Source organism: Lethenteron reissneri, chromosome 23, assembly GCF_015708825.2.
Source record: "Lethenteron reissneri isolate LAM-NWPU_2019-01 chromosome 23, ASM1570882v1, whole genome shotgun sequence".
NCBI lineage: Eukaryota > Metazoa > Chordata > Hyperoartia > Petromyzontiformes > Petromyzontidae > Lethenteron > Lethenteron reissneri.
The window spans coordinates 11,680,812-11,698,467 of record NC_083801.1 but is presented as its reverse complement, the minus strand read 5'-3'; the positions used below and the strand labels follow the sequence as shown (position 1 = coordinate 11,698,467).

General features: G+C 42.3%; 1 long non-coding RNA gene across 1 annotated transcript; it reads left to right on the top strand.

Annotated features, from left to right (window-relative positions):
• Positions 1-14,785: 14,785 nt before the first annotated feature.
• On the top strand, positions 14,786-16,643 carry LOC133345770 (uncharacterized). The gene is made up of 2 exons (XR_009755482.1): positions 14,786-15,016; positions 15,205-16,643. It is a non-coding gene; the product is annotated as an uncharacterized LOC133345770 (long non-coding RNA).
• Positions 16,644-17,656: the final 1,013 nt, after the last annotated feature.

Below are 17,656 nucleotides of genomic sequence, written 5' to 3'. Positions count from 1 at the left end.
CAATGATAAGCTTCACACGTCCTGATGATGATCCTCACTTCTGTTTTCTTTATTGGTGATTATATAACTACCTTTCAGATCCGTATTGTTTGCAGTGACAGTCACAGAATGCAGGTGTCTTGTAACATTTCGCTTGACTAGAACACAGCTGCACCAAGCAAACACAATCCAAAATGGTAAAATGTTACTGCCAGTTGCTGTTGTTCTCGCCTAAACATGTGGAGGTGCAAATATGCATTTGTGCATTGTGTGCACTGTGGCTGTTGCTACCTTCCAAATATTGATGATAATTACATTTGTCAAGCGTATTTAACCATTGTTTGTAGAAAATTAAGTCGTATTTGCTAAATCTGTTTAATAGCACTGATGCTATTTTTAAACATTGGCCTCTGGACCAAAGCGCTAACAATGTAACGAAGCCTGCATTCTGGAATGTGTGAGCACTGAGCACCATTTACCTGGGGAATACGTTGTAACATCACTGTCAACCAGTGAAAACCAATGCCTGTGGGGATAAAATATTTATAGGAAGGATAGTGACTAATTTGTTATGTATGCAAATTAATACATGGCAATCAAAGGGGGTTCTGTAACCAGAGAAAGCAAAAAGAGTACAAATATCGCGTGAGCATGTAATACTCCACACAGAAATGTAAAAAACAGAATAGGTTTTTTCCACAATATGGGTTGCTTTACGAAGGATGCATTTCCACCACATTCCAGCTATTCTTTGTGACATTTGTCTGCAAATTACTTTTATCCAGCAGCTGCCTCTTCTCTTAAAATGAATGCAACTCCGAGATGAGGAGAGGTCATAGGGGAAGACTATCACAGCCCTTCACCAGGAGCTTGACTCTTTTTCTGAAAATCTATTGGGGTTGAATCGGTGGCAGGGAGGGAGGCAGCGGAGTCGACACAAAGGGGGAGGTGGGGCTGGAGCAAGTCCTGGATTCTAAGTCCCAACCATACTGCCCACTGACTGTATGCAGCTGGACCGTATTCACCACATTTCCCTGTACCAAGAATGGGCATTGCAACCGTCTAAGCTTTCACAGTTGTGCTGTGGAGCTCACCGATGTGCGATCGGGTTATACATCGTTTTGTTCGGCACGATGTTCGACGTCTCGCTCCACGCGCTGGGAGCTTCTTCATGATCTGAAAATTCAGTTCGATTCAGTTCCTGAAGAAGGTCCCAGCACGCAAAGCAAAACGTTGGTAATTATGCCAAAAAACACAGTACGAACAGAAAACGCAGGTGAGAGCTATTGGTATTCCTGCAGGGGTGTGAGCGATGTTTGGCTTCATTATTCTTATTTCGTGTGGCATGTAACAGAGGTAAGCAACTGATTTTTGGAACAGCAACGAATGTTATAAATGTATGTCTACGTTCTTTAGCCATTTTACAGCATTCATTGTGAGCCGATGAACGGCTTCGGTGCCACCGTTCAATTGTCTTAATGGGCAGCAGTTGACCATGTACTCCATTGTTTGTTCCGTTCTGCAGTCTCAGGCGGAACGGTGTTTTATCTTTTGGAATGGTGACATGGCCCGGCGGTAGGACGTTTGCCGCTTTTCGCGGCGGTTCCCAGCACGACTCCAGCGGCCACCCTGGTTAATACTGAGGAGTGTATTAACCATGAAGTACCCGCCGTCTGCTTCACAGTGGACCTTAAAGGTCCCGTGACGTCATTCACAAGAGTGCCATTGTGTTGCTGGCATCATGGTCAAAATTTGACAAATTACCCGTAATTTACACAATTGGGATTTTACAAATTCAATCTCATCGCCCGCTGCAGAGAAAACTCGGAAGGACCCCTCCTGAAAAATAGTCACGAGACTCGCTGAGGCTTTCCTGGGTAAACAAGCGTAGTCACCTTCCACTCGTTTCGAAGATGAGTACATCAGACATGCAGTGTCCTTCACCGTAATGCGATTACAGGATACGACAATTTAGCTTACATAGGACATAAAATATGTAGTGTTTTTCTCTCTCTCCCATGTATCAATTTAGTTGCAAATGAAAACAACAAGGGTTATTTGGACCCCTGCAAGCAAATTGCTAAATGTGAATCCAGAATTAGTTGTTATCGTTAATTCTGTTGGAATGAATTGACAATTATAGATTTGTGCAATTTGTGTGAACATGAAAAATAAAGTAGTAGACTGGACATCCATCATAAAGTAACAACACTTCCCACCACAAACACAACGATGCACTTTAACATCAAGTACAGGTATGGTGAAGGTCTTGTAAAAGTACATCTACATAAATAATAACTAAATAAACAAACATATAGCAAGACATTTTCTTGCTGTGGTTATCACACCTGATGATGATTGCTTGTGTTGTAATCGAAACGTCGTGAGAATTTTATAGTTTTATTTTTATGATTTTATTATTTCCCTTCAACGTGACTTTACCGAAATAACCAAGAATATGAATCCCTGCAGTCACGAAAGCTTTAAAATCGAAATATAAAAGGTTACTTCATATAAAGGTAACTTTAATTATAAAACACTTTACAGTTTTATTAACCTGTGTTTTAATGCTCTCAATTTAACTCAATAGTAATTACAATATCATATTTTACGATGAGACTTCAATTATATTTACAATCCACAGTTAACTGGAGATACCATAACTGCAGTACAGTACTGCAATGCTTATTAAACACTTACCTGGAGCAGTTAACTACTACCATGAACCCACTAATGCAGTAATGCTATACAGTACGATTGTAACCATAAAAGCTAAATATAAAGGCGCAGCTCTGCAATTACCTACTCACGCCACTGCTGTCAGAAGGATCTCCACTAAGGGAGCTCTTAGCAGGCCGTCCAGAGGATATTTGGCCTACTCTTCCACGTGGACAAAGCTCGATATTTCCTGAATCGTCAAACTTTTGTGCATAACGAGACCGTGGATGAGTAGGCTAAAGTACCCTCTTGTGGGGGTCTTTAGAGCTGTCTCTAGTGGAGGACCTTTTTCCCAGCATTGACAGGAGTGAGAATTTCAGGGCTGCACTGAACCTTTGCACCTTTTTATATTACAGTCTGTTTACCTACAGCGCGGTAGTGGAGTTCCTGAAGAACACTGCGTTATGGGGAAAAAAATCGCGTAATGATAAATAATATAGGGTAAGGGAAGTAATAAAATAATAAAAATAAAACATAATAAAATAATTCTCACGACGTTTCGGCCACAACGCAAGCAGCCGTCCTCAGGTGAAGACCAGGTCTGTCGGGGAGACACCATCTGTTATTATGTTTTATTTTTATTATTTTATTACTTCCCTTCTACGTGACTTTACCGAAAGAACCAAGAAGATGAATCCCTGCAGTCACGAAAGCTTTAAATCGAAATATAGGGTAAAGCACAGTCCGCGATAACGCGTGAGATGCGTATGCAGGCTGAACAAAGACTGAGGCGTGTGGGTAGCATCCAGAAGCATCCAGCAGCCGTACAACCGATTATAATCGGCGAGTAGGAATAAGTAGGAATAATTATTAATTTGAAGAGCAAATTGCAGAGTAGGCATATGTATATTATATATTTACACGTGTTCCCCTTTAATGGGGGGGGGGGGGGGGGTTATATGCCTTAGGACATCGCCCATCTCTTTTATAAATGGGATATCCCAGCATCCACCAATGATTCTTTGAATTTTCGAGCATGAAAACTACGTTTGGAAAGTTATAAGGAAAAACTCAATTTAAATTATCACAACAATCTGTTAACAATGTGCCTTTCATGCTCACAATACCGAGAGTAATTGAGTTTAAACATGGAGAGTGTTGCAGTGGTTCCTGGGTTTCCATTATATTTCATTAAATGTTAAACCAAATGGGAGTATTTGCAATTTCCATTACAGCCAGAAATCTGATTTCCCATTAAGTGGATTAAAGGCATCTGAAAGAAGTGATGAGCATTCTACATAGTCACATATAGCATTACATTATATTTTTATGGTTTAAAAATAATTCTGTGATCTAGGAACGACATTGATTTTGCAGCTTGTTAATGGTAATATATGGATATATCAGTTAAGAACCCAATTTTATTTCCACTACTCTTTAATAAAAAAAACAGGATAACTCTTATCCGCGGTGATATCGGAAACAATATCACAAATCCTATTACCTGTCATTTTACTCCTTTTGTGTGCAACAAAACATTCTCAGTATTAGGAAGCTGTTTTCCTATGCATTATGGGTAACATTTCAGATAACTGTGGATACTGGGAAGAAATAGGGTCGCAGATAATAGGAGTTGTTTCGGGCAATATGGCCGTGGATATGAGTAGTTCTGTACTGTATTTACAAATGTGCAGTGTTGTGTCCCCTTTGACAAAATTGACGATTTTTTTTATGAATATATAAAGATTTCCTTATTTTATTGTTATCAGCTACAAAATTGTGAAAAAAATAATGGGAATGGTTAAATATGTTGGGGAGCTGTGAATAACACAATCTGCAATGTAAAAAAAAACTATTTCAAATATCCATGTGCATTATAAATACAAATATGAAATCTTTGGGGGGGGGGGGGGGGGGGACAAGATTGAAAAAATAAACATTACTAATGCATCCCAAAAACTTTACATTATAACTGACAATATTCAGGCCAGTCTTGTTCAATGTTCTGTTGTGTCTGTCCAGGATAGTGACAATAACTGTTTGTAAATAATTCATTTTAATGGTTCGCCTGCAGCACTGCAGAATCGCGAGTTGCCCGTGTAACGTTCCCTCCTGCCACGGCATCCACCAATGAGTCTGTGAAATTATTTAAGGAATTTTGGGATGCATTGGACCGTCATATATGACCCAAAATGACCTTCCTTTTTTTCTCTCTATAGAATTATTAATGAATATCCAATGCAGAAGAGTTTGCCCTGGATTCTTGTTTTCCCTAAGGTCCAGTTAAGGGTAGAAATGTCACTCCTGGTAATTTCAAAACCAAATGCAAAATGCAGTACAGTGTTCAAGTTCTGTATTTATTCTTCCTCTCTGTATAATATGTATTTTTTAATATATTCATTGTCAACCATCGACGATTTCGAGCTAACTATGGAATTCAACTTGAACATATTCATTAACCCTTTAAGTGTTACAAAAACCTAGCCAGAATGGCTAATTCATGGGCAACCGGTTAAATAATAGCACACATTTTTTTTTATAGAAATAAAATCTTGCTAACAAAAGAAGATATTGCTGTTTTGGATGATGCACCTCCTTCAGGATAATGATATACCCGAAGAAGTAAACATTTGGTGGCTATGCATGCTTGTAAATCCTTCACTGGTGGAGGTCTGTTGATTGCAACATTAGCAAAATTCCCTTCCTAGGTTTATCGAGGTGCCATACACAAAGTTGCCAAGAGAAGGCAGCACATCAAAGTGCGGACAAAATAACTTGCTCCTTCAATATGGGATACAGTGTTGCTCCCTCACACGTGTGGGTTTCCTCCGGGTGCTCCACATTGTTCCCACACGTATAAATACTTGGGCAATTGTTGACTTCGGCTCACTACCTTGTCATTGATTCCTCTGCGATTGTGAGATACAATTTGCACGAACAACACTATAGAAAACTAAACATGATTATTATTGTTGTCTATGATTACTGGAACCACAAAAATGCAATTAGTTTAAATTACAAAAATGTACCCTTAATGGAAATACACACCTGCCATGGAGAATGTGGACGATCCACGGGACTCTCTCAATTAGGTGTCAGTTTTGTTGCCAGATGAAAGGGTAAAAAAACAATTATCACATTTTTTACTGCCAAATGAGATTCCAATGGTATGTTTTGAGAATTACTACTATAATGAGCCAAGAATGTCTGTTTGTGTGTAACGCGCGTGACGTCACTCCACATGCCGCACCCCCCGTCATTAATATTCATGAGCGGGTGGATTTTTACACTCACGCAGAAGGTCGAGCGGAAATTTTTTTTTGCAAATTCGCTTTAATATTCACGTTTCTTTATTGAAAGTGAATCTAATAAATAATTATACACAGCAACAAAGTGGATTTAGTGTCTTTATTTATTTCTTCAGCACTTGAAACAAAAGGTAAGTCTAATTTATGCTTCTACATTATGGTAAAATAGACATTTCTCGGTGATTTCCCAGATATTGCATTGATTTCCACTTGATTTCAACCCCAGCAACCGAAAGCAGAAGAGAATAAAGTATCATAGCAGTGAATTTGAACAAATTGAAGGTCAGTTATATACAGTGCTACAGTGACATGAAGTGAGGTGTTTTATGACTTCGTTTTGTGGCAGATTCACTGCCATTAATACAGTGCTACAGTAAAATGCAGTGAAGTGTTTGATGACATACTTTTGTACAAGATTCACTGCCATCAAATTTACACAAGATACAATTATACTGTCAAAATTTTTCGTAAATATTACAGCTTCCGTCCTAGGACGGGCGAAGAGGCTAGTAACGGCGATGTTGCCCCCTTTCAGAGCAAGTTTATTGCACAATTCATGCACAGATCTATGCCTATACAGTACCTGTAATATTCTTGGATCTTTCGGTAAAGTCACGTAGAAGGTAAATAATAAAATAATAAAATATTAAACTATAAAAATTCTCACGACGTTTCGACTGCAACACAAGCAATGATCATCAGGTGTGAAATCCACAGCAAGAACATTTTGTGGATTTCACACCTGATGATGATTGCTTGTGTTGCAGTCGAAACGTCGTGAGAATTTTTATTGTTTTATATTTATATTATTTTATTATTTCCCTTCTACGTGACTTTACCGAAAGAACCAATAATATGAATCCCTGCAGTCACGAAAGCTTTAAATCAAAAAGTACCTATAATGTTTGCAGATACAGTTCAACGTTGCATTTTCGACCGTCGCATATTCTGCCCTGATCAATTAACCACCCACATACCCAGCACAGAATTCGTGGGAGGTGAACTAATTTGTTTTAATATAAATGTACCGAAATCCGACCTTTTCACACATGGTAATGTATTCTTTATCGTGCATATATTTTCTGAAGTCTACACTATAGTGAAGCATTTTATCCAAGTTTAAGGCAATTTATATTTTATTTTTGTTCAGTAACTTGTTGTGCACGATGGTGTAAGTAGCATTTTCGATTGAAATACACATATACGCCTTCACCTCATTCCCCAGCGAGTTATATGTTTATGCGCTGTGCTGTAATTGGGAACAAATTGTACAATGCTCCAATCATCAAATAGCTTATTTGGTGATTATTTAAACAGGTGTTTTTTTTATTTTTTCTTGGAAGATTAACAGGTATAAATTAACTAGTTTTCACAGTCACTGCACGATTTTATGGAGTGATCTTGCCCTTTTGAAAATGCAATCACTTGAGCTGCAATAACTTGATAATAGTTTATTTTGTATCTCGAGGCAAACTACACATATAGTATTTAAAGGAGATCCTCATATTGGGTGATAGCAAAAATATCACGAAGCTGTTTTACAATAATAAAAAAAACATGCGTGTTGATTATAATTATTTGGCTGCTTTACATTTCCACATGTTAAGCGACTTTCTTGAGTTATGATTTGAGGCCAGGTCGCTTATGAAACATAGCTAAATAGCTCAGTGGGCTTGCCCTGGTAAACTAAAAATAGTTTAGTTTTAGTTTAATAAGACTAAGATATATCTCTAAAGATGTTACAGCTCTTGACATACATCCTATCGACATGACTTTGCCTCTCAGTCCAAAATGTTAACATAGTTTTTAAGATTAATACTGCACTGAAGACTGAATATGCAAATTAGTAACTTGAATAAGAAGCAGTACAATATTACCGAACACGTAAGTTTTTTCAGCCACTAGGAGAGATTTTTTTTTATGTTCGGCCATGGAATAATCTGACCAAATATGTCTTAAGACCCCCTCCACCCAACACAGCCAAATACATTCAATTATTACGTGTATCAACCAACGTTTAACGTGCCAATTATTATTGTTTCAACTCACTGTTAAGTTGGAGAAGAAATCTCAAAACCAATTTTAGCAATTACATACAACTTACTTGTGAGAATCGTTCTTTAACTGATCGGTTAGTGAGCTGAATCAATAGCAATTGGCGCGTTGAACGTTTATATACGTAACAATTAAAATGTTTTGGCTGTGCTGGGTGGTGGAGGGTCCTAATGACACAACTTTGGGCATATCATCACGTGGCCTAACACAATAGAATTATGAATAAAAAAATAATACGCAGTATTTTTACCCCCGAGGCAAAGAGTGGATTTTTGAAATGGCTCCATCTGCAGCAATTTAGGGTCCACTCAGAATGCTGAAATGCACTCAGAGTTGAGCTTTCCACGTTTTCAGTGAGCAATGTGGCCTGGAGCCTGGCACCGTAATACGGTAATCTCTAGGATATGACAGGAGTTGCACAATGTACCCTTTGTCTAGGCTAGCGTTGTTATACGACAATTGGTCAACTGTTAACTGTTTTTTTACCCTTTTATCTGGCAACAAAACTGACACCTTTTTTACAAGGAGTCATGTTTGCATAGACCACAATACCTGCAGTCGTAATGCAAACAAAAAACATAACTGATAATCTATGCACTGTCCTTGAAGTTGATTGGTCCACACCCGAAACAGCTTTCCTTAGAGCCTAGTCTCAGATGGTGTTGGATCAGATGACGCCAAAAGGCGAAATCAACTTCAAGGACAGTGCATACATTATCAGAGTTGCATTTTTTGTTTGCGTTACGACTGCAGGTATTGTGGTCTATGCAAACATGACTCCTTGTAAAAAAGGTGTCAGTTTTGTTGCCAGATAAAAGGGTAAAAAAAACAATTATCATATTTTTTCTTCTGGCAAATGAGGTTCCAATGGTGTAATTGGTAAACTGTTAACTGTTTTCCGAATCTATTTGCCGATTCTGAAAGTCGGGGAACCGGTAATCATTTCTAGCTGAATGGTCTTAATTAGCGCACTAATTGGCATCCACAAACATACAAACGGCACGGCGGTCTAAGTCTTTGTCCCTCGTGTCTCAGTTAAAATGTGCAGCCTTGCAATTGCTCGCTTGCTTTGCTCATGCCAATTGCTTGCAGATGAGTCTCTGCTAAAGGGAGCACTCGAGGGTATTTGGCCTACTCTTCCATAGTGACCAGACGTCTTGGAAGATCTGTGGATTGCGATGGTATCACAACGGTGACCTCTAGATTGCAAGTCCAGGGTGTTAACCATCACACCATGGCAGCTCCATTCGTTTCTCAGTTAAAAAGGGAATAATTTTATATGCATTGCCAGATATTTCATTACGTGCTGTAAACCAGGAACCGTGTTTTGATTCGGTTACTAGTCATGCAAAAATATATATTTTTAAAGCACTAGTTGATACTCAGGCATAACAAACTATTAAAATGTTCCAGGAAATAGAGTGCATGCCACAACTATTATATTAAAATAGGGATGCGGTGGTATTTCTGTTGTCACTCGATGCGAATTATAAATTGACTGCCGACAAGCTAAGAAAACTTTGTAAGGAATATTTTCTTAGTTAGAGGTTTGCCTGTGATATATTCTGGTGCTGTTCACTACTTGGAATGCATCCTGCTACCAATAACCTTGTCAAGAAATCCATAAAGAGTGGTTCTGGGTATATATTTTGTATATGAATGTGTTTTCTTGTGTGTATATATATATACATATGCACGTGTAACGCTTGTATTTTAGCACCGGAGTTCCATCATCATTGGTGAACAGACATGTTGTACCCTGAGGGGAGTCGTATGCAGTTGATTAGAAAACAATATTTTCTATTTTCGAGTGACGCGAATTGTCTTGTGTTAAATCATTGACCTGGATGAGAGTGTACACAGCAGTACACAGACAACTACTCCCCGTGCAGCCTTAACAGACTGTTGGGGCAAGCGCTGTTAGCGAGCAGCTATGAAGGCCGGAATAGCACACGAAGGCCGGAATAGCACACGAAGGCCGGCATAGCACATGAAGGCCGGCATAGCACACGAAGGCCGGAATAGCACACGAAGGCCTGAATAGCACACGAAGGCCGGCATAGCACACGAAGGCCTGAATAGCACACGAAGGCCGGAATAGCACACGAAGGCCTGAATAGCACACGAAGGCCGGCATAGCACACGAAGGCCTGAATAGCACACGAAGGCCGGCATAGCACACGAAGGCCGGAATAGCACACGAAGGCCGGAATAGCACACGAAGGCCGGCATAGCACATGAAGGCCTGAATAGCACACGAAGGCCGGCATAGCACATGAAGGCCTGAATAGCACACGAAGGCCGGCATAGCACACGAAGGCCTGAATAGCACACGAAGGCCGGTATAGCACACGAAGGCCTGAAAAGCACACGAAGGCCGGAATAGCACACGAAGGCCGGTATAGCACACGAAGGCCGGTATAGCACACGAAGGCCGGTATAGCACATGAAGGCCTGAATAGCACACGAAGGCCGGCATAGCACACGAAGGCCTGAATAGCACACGAAGGCCAGTATAGCACACGAAGGCCTGAATAGCACACGAAGGCCGGAATAGCACACGAAGGCCAGTATAGCACACGAAGGCCGGTATAGCACACGAAGGCCGGTATAGCACATGAAGGCCTGAATAGCACACGAAGGCCGGCATAGCACACGAAGGCCTGAATAGCACACGAAGGCCGGTATAGCACATGAAGGCCTGAATAGCACACGAAGGCCGGCATAGCACACGAAGGCCTGAATAGCAGACGAAGGCCGGAATAGCACACGAAGGCCGGAATAGCACACGAAGGCCGGCATAGCACACGAAGGCCTGAATAGCACACGAAGGCCGGCATAGCACATGAAGGCCTGAATAGCACACGAAGGCCGGCATAGCACACGAAGGCCTGAATAGCACACGAAGGCCGGCATAGCACACGAAGGCCTGAATAGCAGACGAAGGCCGGAATAGCACACGAAGGCCGGAATAGCACACGAAGGCCGGCATAGCACACGAAGGCCTGAATAGCACACGAAGGCCGGCATAGCACATGAAGGCCTGAATAGCACACGAAGGCCGGTATAGCACATGAAGGCCTGAATAGCACACGAAGGCCGGCATAGCACACGAAGGCCTGAATAGCACACGAAGGCCGGTATAGCACACGAAGGCCTGAATAGCACACGAAGGCCGGAATAGCACACGAAGGCCGGTATAGCACACGAAGGCCGGTATAGCACACGAAGGCCGGTATAGCACATGAAGGCCTGAATAGCACACGAAGGCCGGCATAGCACACGAAGGCCTGAATAGCACACGAAGGCCGGTATAGCACATGAAGGCCTGAATAGCACACGAAGGCCGGCATAGCACACGAAGGCCTGAATAGCAGACGAAGGCCGGAATAGCACACGAAGGCCGGAATAGCACACGAAGGCCGGCATAGCACACGAAGGCCTGAATAGCACACGAAGGCCGGCATAGCACATGAAGGCCTGAATAGCACACGAAGGCCGGCATAGCACACGAAGGCCTGAATAGCACACGAAGGCCGGTATAGCACACGAAGGCCTGAAAAGCACACGAAGGCCGGAATAGCACACGAAGGCCGGTATAGCACACGAAGGCCGGTATAGCACACGAAGGCCGGTATAGCACACGAAGGCCGGTATAGCACATGAAGGCCTGAATAGCACACGAAGGCCGTCATAGCACACGAAGGCCTGAATAGCACACGAAGGCCGGTATAGCACATGAAGGCCTGAATAGCACACGAAGGCCTGAATAGCACATGAAGGCCGGCATAGCAGACGAAGGCCGGAATAGCACGTGAAGGCCTGAATAGCACACGAAGGCCTGAATAGCACACGAAGGCCGGCATAGCACACGAAGGCCGGCATAGCACACGAAGGCCGGCATAGCACACGAAGGCCGGCATAGCACACGAAGGCCGGCATATCACGTGAAGGCCTGAATAGCACACGAAGGCCTGAATAGCACACGAAGGCCGGCATAGCACACGAAGGCCGGTATAGCAGACGAAGGCCGGCATATCACGTGAAGGCCTGAATAGCACACGAAGGCCGGCATAGCACGTGAAGGCCGGCATAGCACCTGAAGGGGGTAGGTGGCCAGCACCATGGGGCTGGCCCCCTCTGTCTACACACCGCACCAAGTACTCATTTGAGGCTGAGCCGTCCTAGAGGAGGCTCAGACACGGTTCAGATAATATACCGATGAAAATCAGCCCCAGTGTTGGCCGTGAACAGGAATCGAACTCGGGTGGCTGGGTTCATATCGCAGTGTGCGCTAACCCCTACACTACAGCAATACAGAGCGCCCCCCCCCCAGATGTTTAAAGACGGCTATTGTATGTCGTAGACCATTTTTGAGAGATGTTTTTGATTGTTTCATAATTAATCAGCACACATATTTACAACTTAACACTCTTAAAAAGACAATTATACATGCCGTCTGAAATGTATTGGTTGGCCTGGCACTCACTGTAACTGTGATGCAGGTGCACTGTATCCATACACAAAATAGTTTTGGCTCAGAGATGCCAGCTATTTCAACCTCAATAAAATTGGAATCCAAGTCTGTAGCTAGCCCCAAATAACATAATTTCCATGGCATGGCGAGGCTTCCTCCCAGTGCACCCATGGATTCAAATCATGTCAGCTTAGGACTGCTGTCCTACACGGAGGCAATTTAGGCACGAGGTTGGAGGGGCTGGGGGTTTGGTCTATAAGCCTGTCAGCTTAAAGCATGAAATTGAACACTCCATACAGGAAGACACCCATGGGAGCTTCAGTGGGTCCAACACTGCCCGCACTACTCCTCAAAAAAAATATTGTGCAAATAACCAAAGTAGAGATGCAGGGTATGTGCAGTTGCAGCTGCGGTGTCGTTAAGAGGTATTGGCGTGAGAGTTTTCTTCTCCAGCACCCAGCTCTGTCCTCTTTGAAATGTAAATTTTCAGGATTCTCATAGCCATGAGCTAAATTACATTATGAGTGTGGTGCAGAACGAGAACATCATAATACAGTGCCCAGTTGTTGAGGCCTGGATTTATCCATCCTGCTAGGCGCACAGTGGCACAGAGATTAGCTATCTGTGAGCCCCACAACAACACAGCTTCAAGGATGTCTTTCTGTTCACTATGATGATGTTGCTGGACCCAGAGCTGGGCCAAGACCCTCTCACGCTTTGGTTGTCTTGGAGAATTTCCAGTAGGCTGCTGTGATCTCCCAGAGTTCAGAAGAGGGTGGGCATTAGTAGACCCAAAGACATGGGGAGCATGAGGCCAAAAATATACACTTGGCATGAGGCCCAGAGTGATCTTTATTCAGACCTGCTGATTTTTAAAGCCGATTAGCCAAAGCAAATTAACTGAATTGTGTTCACAGGCTTTGAAATAGCATTTAGTGTTAATAGAGCTTGTTGTTAACATGTATATATATTAAAAAAGAACATCTTTGTATTATTGTATACTAATCCTGTCCCATGGTAACTTTAAAGAGCAGCCTTCCCACTAGTATAAATTTATGCCATGCTGTGTTTCAAGAGTAACCCCCCCCCTCCCCATAGCTTACAATTAAATAATGTCCACCATATGTGCACTGCAGTACAGTATATACCTATAATTGAGGACTGTTGAGAGATATAACTGAAATGACAGCTGTCACTGGCTCTTTCAGAAGCCTGACAGGGTTGAATGAGGGTCTACATTTACACAAAGGGTTGTCGGTAGGTGAGGGGTGGCGCATATATGGATTGGGGGGGTATGGGTGATCCTGTGGGGGTGCAGTGGGGGGTGAACTGCAGTGCCTCCCATGCTCTGCACTAGTCCCAGTGTGGGCTCTCTTGGCTTTAAACCAGCATGTAGGGTGGGGGGGGGGGGGAATCAATACTTCTTCCACATTTCTCTTTTGTTTAAATATCACTAACTTTATAGAGTACGGTATACATCGTTGTGTTGAGTGACGTGCGCTCTTGCGCATAACCTATATGCGGTAAATTCTATAACACATTTTTCCATTTTGCTTTAATCGTGTGCCATAAACCGGTCGTCGCAAACAATGTACTCCTGCGTGCTATTGAAATCTGAGAGGTTTTTTTTAAAGGACGACGACGACTTGCACTAATGTCCCGCGGAGGAAGCCGTGTCACTTCGCGGAGCCCTGCTCCGTAGCTGATAAAGCTGGCCCCGATGATAGCCTGCCAGTGTGCGCATGATAGGGCACAGTCAGCCGAGCTGTTAATGGAGACGAACGAGCGAGGTAGCATTTTCAGCTCATCGTTGTCATCTGATTTACAGCAACACCGGCGTGGCGATATGGAAACGCCTTTTTTTAAATGTTGTTCACGCTCCATCAAAACGCACGCAAGAGCTTTCCCCGCACTTGTTGATATATAATTAACGATTGCGTGTCAATTAAAGTTGTGGCGACGAGGGCGCGCCGCTGCTGACTACGGTGAACTGTGTTTGTGTGCAGCGATTTGGAGAAAATAACAGTGCAACCATTTTTTTGTTCCTGGGTAGTAAGTGTTATTTCCTAATTGCTTATGCCTCAAAAGTACAGAAAATGGCTATTATTCACCACAAACTTTGCTTCTGTGATCAGGACAGTGATATTTAGAAATTTACCTATTTTCCAGAACATTCCAGATAGATTCAGTGCTGAGTAAACTTGGAGTAACTTCTAGAACATTCTAGAAGTTTCCAGTAATATAGATAGTAGCATAAATACCGGGGCCTTAAGCCCACCAGTTCAGTTTAGTTCCAACTGCCTAAGTGGATACATATCTGCATTTTTCTGAGATGGTATCAAGAGGCTGCAAGCATCCAGCAGACGCATTTTGCTATGTCTGCGGCCAATTTATCAAGACAAGAGCTAAAAAATACTCTGTGGAAGCATCTGCTAAGATGTGTGAGGTCTATAAGGCATACTTCGGCATGTCTGTCGGGGATCAAGACAAACCTGGGCACCTCATTTCACCTGCAAGCAATGCAAAAAAACTCCGGAAGGTAAGATGGACAATTGTTGCTCGAAATTTTACGTGATTCAATTTGTTAAAAATTTTAGAATTATAAAAGTTTTTCATTTAAAAATGTTTTACAATTTTCAATGTTATTGAAAAAAGTATATCATATATGAAAAATTTGCGAGAATCTCTTACACATTAGTCATGGGTGAAATAAATGTATTTTTGTAGGATGGTACAGAGGGGAAAAGAGAGCTATGAAGTTCACTATCCAAAGAATTTGGTGGGACCCACTGACCACTCCAGCAACTGCTACTTCTGCATGGTGGACCCTTCCAAACGTCGGACTGGCAAGAATGCACCTGCTATCACGTATCCGGACATTCCTTCATCCACCGCCCCGGTGCCACACTGCCATGAGCTCCCCATACCCACTCCTCCGCCGGAGAGAGAGCAGCCGTCTTTAGAAAAGAGCAGCAAGTCAGAGAGCGAGGGAGACGTTGTAGATCCAGATTACAATTTCAGAGGTGGAGCTCAGGAGAGAAACCCATACTACCCCAACCAAGAAGACCTCAACGACGATCAGAGATCTTGGTCTCACCAAGTCCAATGCCGAGCTTTTGACGTCTAGGCTCAAGCAGTGGTTGGGCTCTGCTTCTGCCACAATGTGACCAATCTGTTTGAGGCAATCGGAATCGCCTGTAACCAGAATGAGTGGTGCTTCTTCATTGACAGCTCATCCAGGAGCCTCAAAGCCATGCTGCTCCATAATTGTAACAGGTACCCGTCTCTACCCCTGGCTCACTCGGTGCACCTCAAAGAGGATTACAACAGCATGAAGACCTTGCTGGATGCCTTGAAGTATGATGAGTATGGCTGGGAGGTCATCGGAAACTTCAAAATGGTGGCATTCCTGATGGGTCTCCAAGGCGGTTTTCCCAAGTTTCCCTGCTATCTTTGCCTTTGGGACAGCAGGGACACCAAGGCGCACAATCACAGGTAGAACTGGCCACAGCGGACCGAGTTTTCTGTGGGGAGGAACAACGTCAAGTGAGAGCCACTGGTGGACCCCCGGAAGGTGCTGATGCCACCACATCAAATTGGGCCTCATGAACAATTTGTCAGAGCTGTAGATAAGGAGTCGGCAGCCTTGAAGTATTCTTAACTAAGCTGCCTGAGGCAAAAGTCAAAGCCGGTGTTTTCGTCAGACCACTGATAAAGAAGATCCTGGAGTGCTATGAATTCCCCAAGAAGCTCACTAGAAAGGAGAAAACGGCTTGGAACAGCTTTGTCACAGTGGTTCGTCACTTCCTGGGCAATCACAAGGTCGAAAACTATGTGGAGCTGGTTGAGACTCTGGTAAAGAACTACAGCACAATGGGCTGTAGGATGTCCCTCAAAGTCCATATCCTTGATGCTCATCTTAATCAATTCAAGGAGAACATGGGAGCGTCCTCGGAGGAGCAAGGCGAGCGCTTCCACCAGGATATACTGGACTTTGAATGCCGCTACCAAGGACAGCATAACAAGAACATGATGGGAGACTACATTTGGAGGCTGATTCGTGAAAGTGATTTACAGTATAATCGTAAATCTCGAAAAACAACTCCTAAATCTTTTGTATTAATTTTTGTATGACTTTAGTATGAATACATGTAAATTTGCATTCATATGTTGTTTTTTCTGACTTAATGTGAACGAAAATACACAAATTCGCCCGTTTTCTCATTGAAAATAGGTGAATTTCCAAATACCACTGTCCTGGTCAAAAAAGCTAAGTTTGTGGGGAATAATAGCCATTTTCTATACCTGTTAGGCATAAGCAATTACGAAATAACACTTACTACCCAGGAACAAAAATTGTGTTACACAGTGTAATCACTGAGCACCTATTTAAATACAACATGTGGAGATGAATCCGTCAAGCGTTACGTGACAAATATATTAAATAAGTAACAAAATAAAATAGTTTTAGCAAACATGTTTTCACTTCACGCAAGTGTGAATAGTAATAGCACATGTTTTTTTATCACGTCAGGAAATATTGTTAGAAAGTTTTACTTTTTTAAAAAGGAAATATAAATTCAATGCAGTATTAATTATAATACTTAAATTACGATATATGAATTGAGACTTACAAAAATCGTTGGATTGAACCAAAGTCTGGTCATTCAGTGTTTACACATCTTTGTTTCCTGCTTACTTTAACCAAGTAATTAGCAAGTGCAGAATCCAGTGCATTTTTACGAAGGCAGGCAAATTGAGACAAAACTCAGCAGGCTTCGAGATCTTTTGACAGCGCTCATCACTTCACGTTTCACAACCCGGGGCTCTGGGGAGCTCAGCACATTACCCAGTCCAATTCTATCAGGCCATGCAGGCTGCCGAATGGTATAGCAACACATCTTCAGTGAACCTTCTAAGCTAATTGGAACTGGGTCAGGCAAATAGATTGTAAATGTATTCACCATATATTTGCGAGCATCAACATATTTTGCCTTATAATCACAGGTAATGGGAATTATTGTTGTCTGTTCATTAGCAATGGACAGAAATAATAAATGTAAAAGATGTTTCTATTCAAGTACACTTAATACATTCTCCTTCTATTAAAGCCAAAATTGCTCTTATTAGCGGATGTGCATGTCTACTCAAGGTTAATGTGAAATATTTTGAGTTTGTG